Raw genomic sequence first — 7203 nt, forward strand, 5'->3', positions numbered from 1 at the left:
CATTCCCAAGTTCTGCCGATGGATAAACCCCTAACAGTGTCAACCAGATTCTCCACAACGGACGGACTCCATCCAAGTTTCTATGGTGGTTGACCACCTTCTAGACTTCATCCGGACTCCTACGGGAGCCGGACCTCTTCCCCAAACTCCAACTGCAGGTAGCCTTCGTCCAGGCTCCTACGGGAGCCAGATCTCTTCCCTGAACTTCAACTGCAGGTAGACTTTGTCCGGACTCCTACGGGAGCCGGACTTCTTCCCCGAGTAGGTAGACTTCATCCAAGCTTTTACGGGAGCTGGACTTCCGCCCTGAACTCCTGTTGCAGGTAGACCTCACCCGAACTCCTACAAGAGCCAGACTCCGAGCTTCTACTGCAAGCGACCCACTCTGAGCTTCTACTACAAACAATCTACTTCAAATTTCTACCACGAGCGATCCACACCGGATTCCCACTACAAGCCTTCACCTGAGCTTCCTTTGTGGATGAATTCCTTCCGAATTTCTATTGCAGACAGGCTTCGATCGAGATTCCTCGATAAATGATCCCCATCCGGGCTTCTACAGAGATCGGACTCTGACCGAACTTCTGTAGTGGACAAATTTCGGGCACACAGAATCCAGCAGCTGGACCCCTCCAGTGGATGAACCTCTCCAGCACCATCCGACATCCACCGTCGGTCGACCCTCTGCTGAATTCTGTGTGAAACCGGACTTCATCTGCGGAAAGCCTCTGACCGAGCTCCTACGGCAAGTGGCCCTCGCCTGCAGCCTTAATGCCCAAGGCACCCAATGGTAGAAGGTTCGCCAGCAACATCCGAGCTCCTCTCAGATGGATAGCTACCTCTCTCTGCCAAGCACCTCAACCGAGCTTCGGCCGACAGGCCTAGACCCCCTAGCAGGCCACAGTAACGGCCACGACTCTGCTCCACTTTCTGCGATGGATACCATGCAGCTCCACCACTCCCTGGCAGGCCACAGTAATGGCTACGACTCTGCTCCACTTCCTGCGATGGATACCGCGCGGCTCCTCCACTCTCTGGCAAGTCGCGACAACGAACGCCGCTCCACTCCCCACAACAGGCTCCACGTGGCAGGTCACGGTGATGGCCACGATTCCACTCCACTACTCTTCATAACAAACTCCTTCTAGCCCCGAACGGCCCACGGCCAGACGGTTACAAACGTTGCTATCAGTCTGTTGCACCCTCCGCCTATAAAAAGGGGACCCCAGATACGTTATTCTCTAAGCTCTAATTTCTATCTCAAAACTCTGCTAAAATTTTCGTTCGAGCACTCCATTCTTGATGAGGTAGAGAACTGACTTGAGCGTCAGAGGGTCTTGTCGGAGCACCCCCAACTCTGGTTTAGACTTCCTTTACAGGTCCTGGCGGTGACCGCGGCTCCCTTGACTCCAGCTTCTCCGACACCGATGGATTTTTGCATCAACAATATCCAACTAAAAATTGGAGTCATACTCTATAAGTTTTAAGTCAGATTCTCCATAATCAAATCACCAGTTCTTAGCATTTCTCAAATACTTAAGGATGACCTTCCAATGATTTTCACCCAGATCTTGCAGGTATCCACTCACTATCTTAGTGAGTATACCATATCTGATCTCGTATATGGTGTACATGATAGAATACATTCTACTGATAAACACTCTATGTATGTAGATAAAGATTATCTAAGCAGCCTCTTAGATCTATCTCTATAGATCTTCATCTTTAGGATGAGGGATGCTTTTTCAAAGTCCTTTATGGAGAACTATAATAATAGTGAAACTTTTATTTTTTGTAATGTAAGGAATATCATTCTCAATTAAAAAAAATTTATTCACATATAAAATCAAAAATATACTCACAGAACTATTAACCCATTTGTATTTATAGGATTCTTCTTCATTCTCAATGAAGCCATGCATTTTGATCATTTATCAAAATACACGTTCCAACTCTGAAATATTTCAGTATTGTCACAAGAGAAATTATCTCATTATGGTCAATACCATAATGTTGATAATATTCTGAGACAACCAGACGGACTTTGTAGGTCTCCACCTTCTCGTCTGTGCTCTCTGATACTATTGAAGATCCATTTACACTCTATGGGCTTTACCCCTTCGAGTGGATCAATGAGTGTCCATACACTGTTGATCTTTATGGATTTTATTTTGAACTTTATGGCTCCAAGCCACTTATCAGAGTCAGACATCTGCATGGTGTCCATGTAGGTGATTAGATCCTGGTTGTTCTTATCGAGTTCAATAGGATCATGTCCCAGACCTAGAAACTGAAGTGTCTATCCAACGGATGCGGTACTCTACCGGATCTCCTAATGGTGCCTCTATAATGGGTTCTGAATTTGATCTAATCAAATTTGATTCTATGGGTTCATTAGATTATATCAATTTTTTCATCTATCAAACTTCGTAAGTTCCACATTAAAGGCATCAGTTCCTTTACCAAGATACTCTTTTTTTGAAAGGAATGTCGAACAACTCTTGTTCTTTACCATGGTAGAAGTTATATCCCCTAGATTCTTTGGAGTTATCCTACAAAATAATACATATAGGATCGAGATCCAAGCTAATCAGTCTGTAAATGCTCGATATAAAACAAATAGTCTCAAACCCTAAGGTAAGAAAGTATCGACTTATGCCTAGTCCATATCTCATATGGAGTCTTTGCAACTGATTAATTCATAATCTAACTCAGAACATAACAAGAGTTTGAAGAACATAACCCTAAAAGGAGATTGGTAGACTTATAAACCCCATCATGGATCGAACTATATCTAACAAAGTCGATTCCAATAAGAGAGAATCCTATTCTCTTTTAAATATGTCAAAAACTCACTGGAAAGGCATTCTCCTCTTGGTCTGACCAAAGAGTTTTAATACTTTTTTTAGTTTATTTTTTTATCTTATTATGAAATTATTTAAATATTTTAAATAATCTAAATTTATGGTAAACATATTCGTAGATCCAATACATCAGTATGTATCAGATTCAGAACATCATTGGCTCGTTCACCTCTTTCAGCAAAAGGTGACTCGATCATCTTACTAAAGAGATAGGATTGACAGGTTGATAATAATTCACAATCATTGACTTTGAAAATTATCTTCTGTTGATCCTATTCTTGTTTATATGATCGAGCCTAAATTGTCAAAGGTAGGCTTCCATGACATTATCTACTCTAAGGAGTTTATTTATTGTGTACAGTACACTAACAGGCTGTAAATATCATCTCTTAGTTGCCTACATAATTTTAACATCATTCATAATGATATCATAAAATCATTAGATAATAGTGACAATTACTAAAATGACATTGTTAGAATTGAAAATAAGCTCGACGATTTCTGAAATCAGGATTGGAACATAACTTCCATCTCTAATATTCAAAAATCTCTTGCGATTTTCAATCTTTCTACTAACCTAAAGTCATTACAATAATTTACATGGACTTCTGATATCTAATATCTAGGTAGTAGTGTTACAGATAGAGAAATCACAAAGTGTTATCATATAAGTACCTTGTCCAGCAATCCTTTGCTGATTTCTCTTCTTTAGCCTATTCGGATCAAGAGACTCTGTCAAATAAGGTTAATCTTAGACTCTTTTGTCAGTTCGGGCTCCTCAACCCAAGCACGACTCTTTAGCACCTTCTTTTTTTTTTCTTAAAAGATTATTGCCCCACTGAAGAAACATCTTCAGAGGTGCAAAAGAACTTCTTCAACATTTGAAGGATTTTCTCCCACTGAGCATCATTGCATTTACAACTAAATTCATGTTCTTTACTGCTCTCAAAAAATACCACATGATGATTTGATCATTTTGCCACTTCTGATAAGTGCCTTTGATCACATCATATGTGTCGGATGTGGAAATATTAGGTGCTAGATCCATAATCATATTTAGGATCCATTCATGCTCTAAAACTATTTGCAACTTCCGATACCATCTATCAAAGTTGGGTCCTATAAATAAGTCACTGTCAAATAGTGAATGAAACAATAGATATCTAGTCATAACTGAAAGAAAAACACAAGATCTCAATGTTTATGAATTGATTAAGCTTAAAGATTTGGACTTTAGTCTAAAAGTTTTTTCACTATTTTATACGAATTGATAGCCTCTACCTCTAATTCGAAGAATTACATTAATCCCTTAGCAGGTACCAAAATCCACACAGACTACATATAGGCCTGAGGATGGCTCGGTCAACCCATATGCACCTATTGGTAGGTTCTCAATCAATTATTTCTCTAAATAATTTTTATTAGTTAATTTAGCTCCAAATTTTATTTCAGTAGGTGATGGGCCTCCACTGAAAGTTTCAGTTAGGTCAAGCCATTAATATGAATCTACTCAGTGATTCTAATTAATGAATGATCATGTCTGAGCATGGCTCGATTAACCCATCATCAGATAGTATAACAAATTCATCATATGATAAATGATAATTCTATCATTCAAAGAGAACATCAGACGGATGGCGCCTGTAATATCAATCATAAATAATAGACCCATTATCATTCACCTTAATGGAAGGCTATGATCTAGTTATCTCTATAACTAGCTCATTTTATGGACTAATAATTTAAAAAATTTAAGAATTAGTTTAGAGAAGAGATGAGAAGAGATCAATCAGTAGACCACAATCCTCCCACTGATTTCACCAAGTCACTTAATCGGATTAGGATCATGCTGATCGAACTAGCACCTAGATCAGTCACACTGATCAACCTTAATGGCATGGATCAACTTAAATAACTTAATGGTCTAATCAAGATATAATCCATCAAATTGATCAGATAAGTGAGATCGATGGGAAGGTCTGCTAAGCTTGCCTTAGATACCATCGAAATGGTCAGGTAAGCCACTCTCAATTAAAAAATACCAATTGAAATGTTGAACTTATCTTAGACACCAATTAGTTAATTAGTTTTAATTTGATTAGCCTAATGATTCGGGTTCAACCACTAAGCCACAATCAGGGTCTATTTGGTCTAATCAAAGATATAGACTTGATCATCTACAACTATTGTATTAGTTCAAGAGAAACTCTGATTTAATCTAATTTAATATTTGGTTAGATTTAATCAATTTTTTTATATAGTCCATTAACTCTTTGATTCTAACGTTAGATCTAATCTAATTAAGAGAACCTGATTTGAGCTAACTCATGCCCCTATATTTTATGTAAATGACATTAGATTTTTAATTCATAATTCAAGATCTAATTGATTCTATACTTAATTCTTAATTAAGTTCAGCATCAACATGGATTTAGGTTTAGATTTGAAATAATTTTATTTTTTATTCTATAAATAATTTATAACAAATATTATACAAAATTTTTTTATTCTGAAATTGGATCGACTCAATCAACATTGAGCTGGCTGTACAAAGGAACTGAGTCAACTCAGTTCAAAATTAGATCAGCTCAGTAATTATGCGAGCATATTTCATATCTAAAAAATATTATATAATCTTAAAATAAAATTAATTATAAATACCTTTTAGATCATATCTAAAATCTTTTATGATTCAAGATTTTTTTTTCTTGATTAAAATAATTTTAAACATATAGATTAGATACTTTATTTTTCATACAACTTTGTATCACATACAACAAATCTAGAGTTTCAAGATCTAGGATTTTACAGAAAAATAAATTCTTTCTTTCACATTCTTCTTCATGGGATCTAATCACATGACACCCCTACACACTATAAGAGCATCCCATCGAATGGAAAGAGAGGATTTTTAAACCCTTCTTGCTCCTATGATCGGATAGCCTGGTGATCAATCCAGTCTAAATACTTGCTAATCGAATCATCTAATCTAATTATATATTATATATCCATGAATTTAGATCTAATCTAAATTATATCAGATCTTATTATAATTTTAGATTACATCTAAATCAGATTATGAGCATCACATACAATATATAAAATCAGATTTTGTCAATGATTAGCATAAATTAGGACAACCTTTTCACTATAAGGGGTAAACCCTATAGTAGGACAATCTTATGTCAGTTTGTGCGATCAACCATTAATTAAATTTAGATCAAACTATCACATATCAGATCTAAATAAAATTAAAATTCAAATTTAATATGCACATATATCATATCATAACGAACCTAGGCTTTGATACCATTGTTGGTGAATGTAGGTGATTTCATGCATGTATTTCAAAATTTTTTTGAATAAATTACAATGAAAGATAATTAGATTAATTAAATTAATCTAATATATATATAATCTAATTATCAAAGTAACCTACTCTAGGATCTCTGACATGATATGTTGCATATAAAATCTAAAATATACCGAAGATAAAATCAGCATGCATGCATGTGAACAGTAGATCACATCTACTTCTAATCTGAGTTCAGATTTTAATACCTTTGCATAGGTCAATAATCATTGCTACTAAGAGACATGGTGAAGGAGATCTTTGCTGGTTGCTCACAGCCACACATGCATCCGACCTCTATAAGAAATCCACTCGAAGCCCCGATCTAATCGATCTTCTCGGGAGTGCAAGCTCATGCAAAGACCTTCTTCTTGACTGATTTGGATCTCTTCTTCAAATCTTTAGAATCTTTCTAAAGGTTGAAGATGGACTTCTGAAGGAGATAAAGGGGTGAAAAAAAGATGGAGAAGAAACTATTTTCTTTTTTATTTTTCTCTCTTCCCAAATCCTAAGGTAGAAATCCCAGAAGACTAGGTTTTGCACACACCCCAAGAGAGAGGACTCTCCTCCTCTTTTCATTCCAAGAACCCCACCCAAAGCCCCTCAACATGGAGAACTCCTTCTCTGGTCTCTTACATGTACAAAAGTGAGAAATAGATCATTTTTTATTGGCATGTAATAGGGTTGGATGAAGAGTCCTAAGAATCTTGGACTCTTCAAGATATGTCTCACCTTCTCCCAATTCTATACTAAAACATGCCCAAAAAAATATGGGATGCCCCTTCCCATATTTTTTTATAGTAAACTAGTTCTTAATTTTTCACAAAAGATCTCCTCAAAATATCACACACATAAGGAGAAAAAAATAAGTTGGCATGTGGAGTGATTTGGATAAGAATAAATTCTCTTGATAAGAAATATTTTGAAATCCAATTTCAAAATCTTTCTTTTATCAAAACCAAATCAGATTTGGACATGAGAAAGGGA

Source organism: Elaeis guineensis, chromosome 6 (genome assembly GCF_000442705.2).
Source record: "Elaeis guineensis isolate ETL-2024a chromosome 6, EG11, whole genome shotgun sequence".
NCBI classification, from domain to species: domain Eukaryota; kingdom Viridiplantae; phylum Streptophyta; class Magnoliopsida; order Arecales; family Arecaceae; genus Elaeis; species Elaeis guineensis.